Source organism: Pinus tabuliformis, chromosome 9 (assembly GCF_031772625.1).
Source record: "Pinus tabuliformis cultivar Carrire ecotype Pingquan chromosome 9, CPIR1, whole genome shotgun sequence".
Taxonomy (NCBI): Eukaryota; Viridiplantae; Streptophyta; class Pinopsida; order Pinales; family Pinaceae; genus Pinus; species Pinus tabuliformis.
In genome coordinates this window covers 1,635,388,087-1,635,395,235 of record NC_142307.1, presented here as the reverse complement: position 1 = coordinate 1,635,395,235, position 7,149 = coordinate 1,635,388,087, and the positions used below count along the sequence as shown (strand labels likewise).

General features: G+C 40.3%; 1 pseudogene; it reads left to right on the top strand.

Moving 5' to 3' along the window:
- Nucleotides 1-5,629: 5,629 nt before the first annotated feature.
- Nucleotides 5,630-6,755, top strand: LOC149155104 (F-box protein 7 pseudogene; annotated as a pseudogene).
- The last annotated feature ends 394 nt before the right edge of the window (nucleotides 6,756-7,149 follow it).

Below are 7,149 nucleotides of genomic sequence, written 5' to 3'. Positions count from 1 at the left end.
ATTTCCAAATGAATAATTTTAAGTGAGGAAGGCAGAATCCAGTTTGCTGCTCTACCTTGGGAAGGTATTCATGTTTTGTGTTTTCTTTTGTTTGATAAGGATTCATCTATTGCCCTTGTCAACCTCTCAGAATTCTTTTCATTCCATATAATTTCAAAATTGAATGCTAAATTTATTGCCTGTCTTGCCTCCTGAGATAATCTGTGTCTCGGATTTAATCTCCCCACTCATGCTATTCTCGATCCCACACAGCCCAGAAAACCCAGTCATTTATCAAATTAACCCTTTCCTATCCATTTACTAGCCTAAAATCAGTTATCATTTAAGTCATCTCGGACTCTATTGATCATTTTATCGAGATAGACCCGAAGAGAGCCCTCTCCTGTCCTCATAGGGCTAGCTACGAGGCTAAGCTTGGTTTGATGTTGCCTCGATTTTTGCCTGTTTCATCCTGAGGCAGATTCGAGCGCTAACATAGTGACGACTCCGCTGGGGAAGAAAAATGGTTTGCTTGAAGATTGTTTTGCCCCAGTACATATCTCAAGTTCAGAGCTGATTGTTGATGGTGAACAATGATCATACATAAGAAGACGGCTTAAATCATTCACCTGACAACTCCTTTCACTCAAGAATCCAGCAACTGGTGCTTCATGGTGACTCCACTGTAGAGAGATCAGTAGCTTTGAGATTTTCAAAATGGAGCGGATTGCAAGAAGATACACTCCCATGAGCCGAGATCACATCCCAGGTTTTCCAAATAAAATTCCGAAGGTAGATTGGTCAAGGAATCTGCCTACGTTTAAAGATGATGGTAAGAAGGACATTGCTTTACATCTAGTTCGATTTCACATGCATATTCGCAAGTTGAAGGTTGATTTTCCAGAAGACTGCTTGATGAAGATATTCCTGGCCACTCTGGAAGACGAAGCCCGATCTTGGTATGAAAGCTTGCCACCTGCTTCCATTTATTGTCTAAAGGATTTTCATTCGATATTCTTTGAGAAGTATAAAGAAACTTATCCATCATTAAATCTAGTTCATGACTGTTGCAAACATGCTTCTACTTTTATTAAAAACCTTGAAAAATATTAGGAAGATGATAATTTCATGGATGATGAGATCATGGAAGCCCTGTATGAAAATCCCTTTCAGCAGCATAAAGACGATCATGAAAATTTGCAGCATGATCAAGATTGTAGTACGGTGGAAGATGAAAGAATTCTGCATCTTGACAGTCAACATGAATTATATGCAATAGATCAGCGGGTTGAAGCATTCCATATGGTTGAAGGTGATGAAAGAAAAAGTGTCGGTTCAGATCTGTCAATAGAAGAAGATAGCATGCAAGTAGGTTCAGTTCTAATTTCAGAATGTGATAATGTCAGGACAACTATTTCAGTTCCATATTCAGATTGTGATGACCAAGAATGCCAAGTACGGAATCCTATGAAAGAGAACTTTGCCGTTGAAATCATCTGGGATGCAGAAGACACAGTCATGGATCCAAATGTTCTCAGTTATTTAGAATATAGCCTTCATGAGGAGGTAATCCAGTCAGTATATGAAAAACAAGATCAGATCTTCATTCAATATATTCACACCACAGAAGATGAAAACATTCAGGATTTCCATTCAGATTCCTCTTCATATGTTTCATGTGTTGAAATGTTTTTCCAAGAAGATATCTGCTCATCTACCTATTCAGAGTTTTTTGAAGCCCAGGAGCATACTTTTACCGAAGTGCATGATGAAGGAAGATCAGAATTTGAAGCAAAGGACACATTGTTTCTTCAGCAGGAAGAAAATATTCATGTTTTTCACGATCCAATGGCAGATTTATTGCAGTCATCAGTGAAGGTGATTATTGCAGTATTCGATGATGAAGGAGATCAGGGTCAATTAGCTTTTTGGATGCCCAGTTACAAGTATCTACGGTTGACCTGGAGATTTGATCAGGAGAATCAAGCGAGAAGGCATCTGCTTGATTGGTTACATTGGCATTTTGATATAGTTTGATCATATATGGCCTTGTAAGAAACACAGGTGGCCATGTACTGCCACCAAGCTTTAAGTTTTAAGTTCAGGTCTTGGTATTTTGAGTTAGTTTGCTAGAGTTAAGTTTTTTAGTCATTTCAGTTCGCATTGAGTCAGTTTGAGTCAAGTTTCAGTCAATAAATTGATGTCATGTTGGTTTGTCGGAATAATGGACTCCATAGCCCAATGGACGAAGGCACTGTCTAGCTCTTCCAGAGATCTGTTGTTCTTGGCACCTCCATGGAGCGACGGTTGCCATCCCAATTGGAGCCAATGTTAGACTCAGTCTTGTCAATCCTCTATCAAAGTCAAATTCACCAAGGTTCATTTCTCATCATTTGCAGTCATCAAATGCCATTTTGGTCAAAAAGAGTCATTTTAATTCCTGAGTCCAGGGTTTTGTCTCCAGAAGTGTGAAATAACGCTTGCAGGCCAGAGGGAGGTTCAGTAAGTTTCTATTTCAGGAATGCCATCATCAATAAGGCGAGATTGATTCTTCTTCAAAACCCTGTTTTGAAGAAGAAATCATCAAATGTGCTTTTGTCATAAATATGTAATTTGTCAAAGTGTTTCTAAGTTGTACAACTCTTCAATGGCAATAGCTATAGCTTCTCCTATCTCTGCAAAAGCACAAACAGAAAGAACATCATCAGCACAAAGAGACAAAGAAAAATCAAACAAAACAGAGTTTGCATTCAAATGCCAAATTATACAACTTGGTTGGCCGAATATCAGAAGATGAGGGTAACGAGGTTAGTGTGTTGAGTGCTTTTTGCAAAAAAACTAGCAAAGTTGAAAGAGAATGCTGCGGAATATGCTGGTCTCATCATAGAGGAGCTTGATCCAGATCGTTTAGGATACATTGAGATATGGCAGCATGCAGCTCTGCTATAGGGCATGGTGAACAGTTATGGGAAGGAAGGATGTGTGAAGCACAACATAACTTTGAGTAAGACTATGATTCCCAAAGCGTTTGAGAAGTCCCGTTTACAGATTCCTTGAGGTGGCAAAGGATTTTGTCCATGAGAACTGGAAGCGCATCTGGATCATAATACTATGGATAGCCTCGAATGCTTGTCTGTTCACATGGAAATTTATGCAATGCAAGCACAAAGTTGCATTCTAGGTGATGGGTTACTGCGTTCGTGTAGCCAAGGGCACTGCTGAGACGTTGAAAATTAACATGGTTCTCATTCTCTTCCCTGTATGTCGCAACACAATCACTTGGCTCAAAAGTACCAAGGCTAGTTCAATTGTCCCGTTTGATGACAATATCAACTTTCATAAGGTGATGGCGGTGGGAATTACAACCAGAGTATTCATTTATGGGGTGGTGCATCTCTCCTGCAACTTCCCAAGAATTGTTTCATGCCTTGATCTCAAATTTATGGCTACAATAGGACGTGGGTGCCTCTCACCTCACCTTGAGCCCTCTAGATACCTCATGATTCCACTTCTCATTATATCCTTGAAAGAGTTACAAATATTTTTAAAAGAAATCTTTTTGAAAGTCAGACAGCACTATCTTATTCAATAGAGAATGATACAAGGGAGTGAACCAAGTCACACAAGTAGTGATTATAATCTACCATATGGGAATGGCATTTCAAACACCAAATATCAATTCCATGAACTTTCAGCCTTTCACCCAAAAGATGGGATTCGAAACTATGACAGAAGATGCTTGCTGATTATCGCTTTCAACAAAAATACTAATAGCTGAAGGTCAGTTGAGCATTCCACAGCAAATCCAGAGCATGTCATGATGAGGATATTGGAGTATTTTTAGCAGTGGTATCGTGGCTCCTTTTTCTTCGGAGTTGGCTCTTGGGCGACATTACATAACAACCGCTTCGATGATAAGGTCGTTAGAGATGCTTTTACAAGTATTGATCCTTCTCTGCCAATTTTCTGAACTGCCTGTTGGCTATGTCCAGATTCATCACTGTTTTGAGGTTCTACAGCGCTTGGTTACTGCTTAGTTATGATCTCTTTGGTAGTACTCTTAAGGCATGGCATAAACACTTGAATGGTTAAACATTTAACTACTGGTATATCTAATCGTTATATTCGAGTTTCATTTTAGATTTAGGCCAAATAATGGATTCTCTCCGACCAACAACCTCTGATCTCCGTGGGAAAGCATCTTGATGTCAGAAAAACCCTTGCTTATTACAACAATCAGAAATCCTCCACCTTTTCTCTGCTGAAGGGCCGCGCGGCACACTAAGCAAGCGCGGCGCACTGGGCGCCTCCACACAGTGTGTTTTTATATGGGCACGACGCATCGGGTGTGCTGCGTGGCGCACACAGCCAGGAAGCCTGAGAATTGCCCAGATTCACTCCAATTGCCCAAAAACACGTGAATTCTCCTTGGGACAAATGTTTGAGGTTCGCATTGAGCTTATTAATCGACCAGGGACCTCAAACTCTAAGAATCGCCTCTAACTTGCGGTAGATTTGTTGAAGGCCATGTAGCTGTCTGGGAAGAAAATTCATGTTCTGGGGTCTCTCACTGCAAAAGTAATGCTTCTATCTTACATGCGGCACAACAATACTTGCAATATGTTGATGCTTGCAACATTTTTCTCAATATGTCATTCTTTCCACAAAGGTAAGCGAATGGTGTAGAATTCGTTTCCACTCGTTTTCCACAACAGAGGATTCAAATGAGGAAAGCCACATGATTATTTCCGTTCAGAAATTCTGAAAGCATGGCAAGAGCTCTTTGGTCATCGATTCCTCCTTCCCTTGCATTTTCAAATGATGAGGGTGCCTCCCTAAACAATAACATATCAGTTTCAGCTTTATAGATTTTCGAAGCTCCGGAAGTTTGTATGGCACCAAATCCGAACCTTGGCCATGGAAAATCCACAGGACTCTGGCGGAAAACAAAGGAGGCAGCCTTGAATGACACAATCTAAAGCCGCCAAAGTTAACTGACAGATGGAGACTCCTTTTATCCTTCTTGTCAGATACTCAATCACTCTGTTCGCTTCGCTTCGGTTTACGATTCATAGACTTATTGAATCAGGAGTACGAATTAAAATCATATTACAATGGCTGGACAATATGGAATTCAAGGCAGCGACTCTTCCTATTACAGTTATGGTAATGGTGGCGGTGTTAACATATGAGACGGCTACAACTCTTCCTTGGAACAAGAAGGCCCTCAGAGTAGCTGGTGAGATCAATAAATAAGGACCATAGATTGGTTTGGTCACTGTGTATCCACCAGAAGAAGTTGCCTTCATGGCCACAAAATTTCTAAATCGTCATCCCAAATACCCATTGCTCAACTTTTCTGGTCGCAGATTTCGCATTGGAACAATCTATGGAAAAAAGGTGATCTATGTAAGATGCAGTGGAGGAATGTGGAATGTAGGTGTAACGACTCTGATGATGTCTGATCTGTTTAATATAGTTGGAGTTGTGCATTTTGGCATTGCTGGAAATGCAAACAATTCTCTTTCAATAGGGGATGTAACAATCCCCAAATATGTTGCCCACACTGGAATCTGGGAGTGGCTAAAATTAAACAACATAAGAGGAGGCGGCCTTGAATGACACAACATTTCTCTCTTTGGTTGCAGAAATGGCCCTTTTAATACCTGTGGAAACAGTTCACGCTGGTCCACCTAAACCTCTGCAGGACTTGGATACACATCAGCCATGGTTAAGTTTGTATGGAACAAGAGTTCGACAAGTTCCTTCTTTTGGAATCTTGAGCAATAAGCTTGCTTCTGACCCAGCTCTAATACACCAGATTTTACCTGATGGGCTGCTTTTTTAGGTTTTTGCACGTATGACACCTTACACTTTAGGAAGGGCAACATGTGTATGTCGAAAATGATGCTATGCCCTTCGGACCCCTTGTCTTTGGCGCAATGCATGCATTAATACCTAGAAGCTTTCTAGACTAGAAGAAAATTATAAGATTCTGAAAACTGATTTTGGAGGCTCTTAGCGTAAAATGTGGCTTCATTGTCCTAGGCTTGTTTTGATGGATTGTATGTTAGTCGAAACACCTATATTCGTGCCAGAATTGCAGAATGGAAAACCACCAATCCAGTGCATTTGCTATTGATTGGAAGATCATTGGAATTACAGCTGCCAGAAAAGACAGATGTAATCAGTATCACAAATGAAAAAATGAAATCATCAGATGTTAAAGTTCCATGGCAGAAAATCTTTTAACTGAAGAGTTATAGTAGATCTTAAGGTATGCTACTATCGCTATGTGCATTTTTTCCCCAGTGGTAAATTCTTGTACATCTCAGAAGGTGAAGGATGTTGCAAAAGCTATGCACGGACGAGCATCAAAAGCTGAGTTTGTCTTTGGCGGTCGCTACACAATGATAAAGGATCAGGTTGAGGCAACCATTTTGTACCCAGGTTTACGACCTACAGTCCTAAGAATCTGTCTAAGATTAAGAGGTACAACTATTGGTGCAAATAATCGGTTGGATCTTGTCTCTCTTCTGACTAGTGACATCGGAGAGAATGAAGTTAATGTTGAATAGGATTGTTGGGGGCAACAGAAGGATGGGAGGAAGATGAAATTCATAATGCTGATGTGCCTGCTGTTTCACATAGGAGGGGATTATCTACCTTAGTATTTGTTCCATTTGATGAGGTTGACACCTCAGATTTGAATTTGCCAGTTGAAAAAATGGGTTACTTTGTCCCTGGATGATATGGCAGAAGCCTTTTCAATTCTGTGCCATATCTACATGCAATTCATGTTAATAAATAATTTTACAAGGATGCTCTGAGTTTCAATCCATGGCGTTGGCTGGAGCCCGATGCAGAAAAAAAAAAAAAACTGGAGAAACAGTGAAGTTTTTCTTCCATTTGGAGCAGGAGGTCGATTCTGCGCGGGAGCAGAACTTGCTATGCTTGAGATCTCTCTGTTTCTTTATTATTTTGTCAGTAAATACATTTGGTTTCTTTCCTTTCAGTTTTCAATATTGCAGGGTTGGCAGATGAATTCTATCATAATGATTCATCACCCGATAAACAAGATAGCCAGGGAGTTGAATGGTCCTTCTACGACGAACAACTCAGATTAGTTTCACGGAAATCGACTCATTCTGAATGCGTGTAACTTCTTCT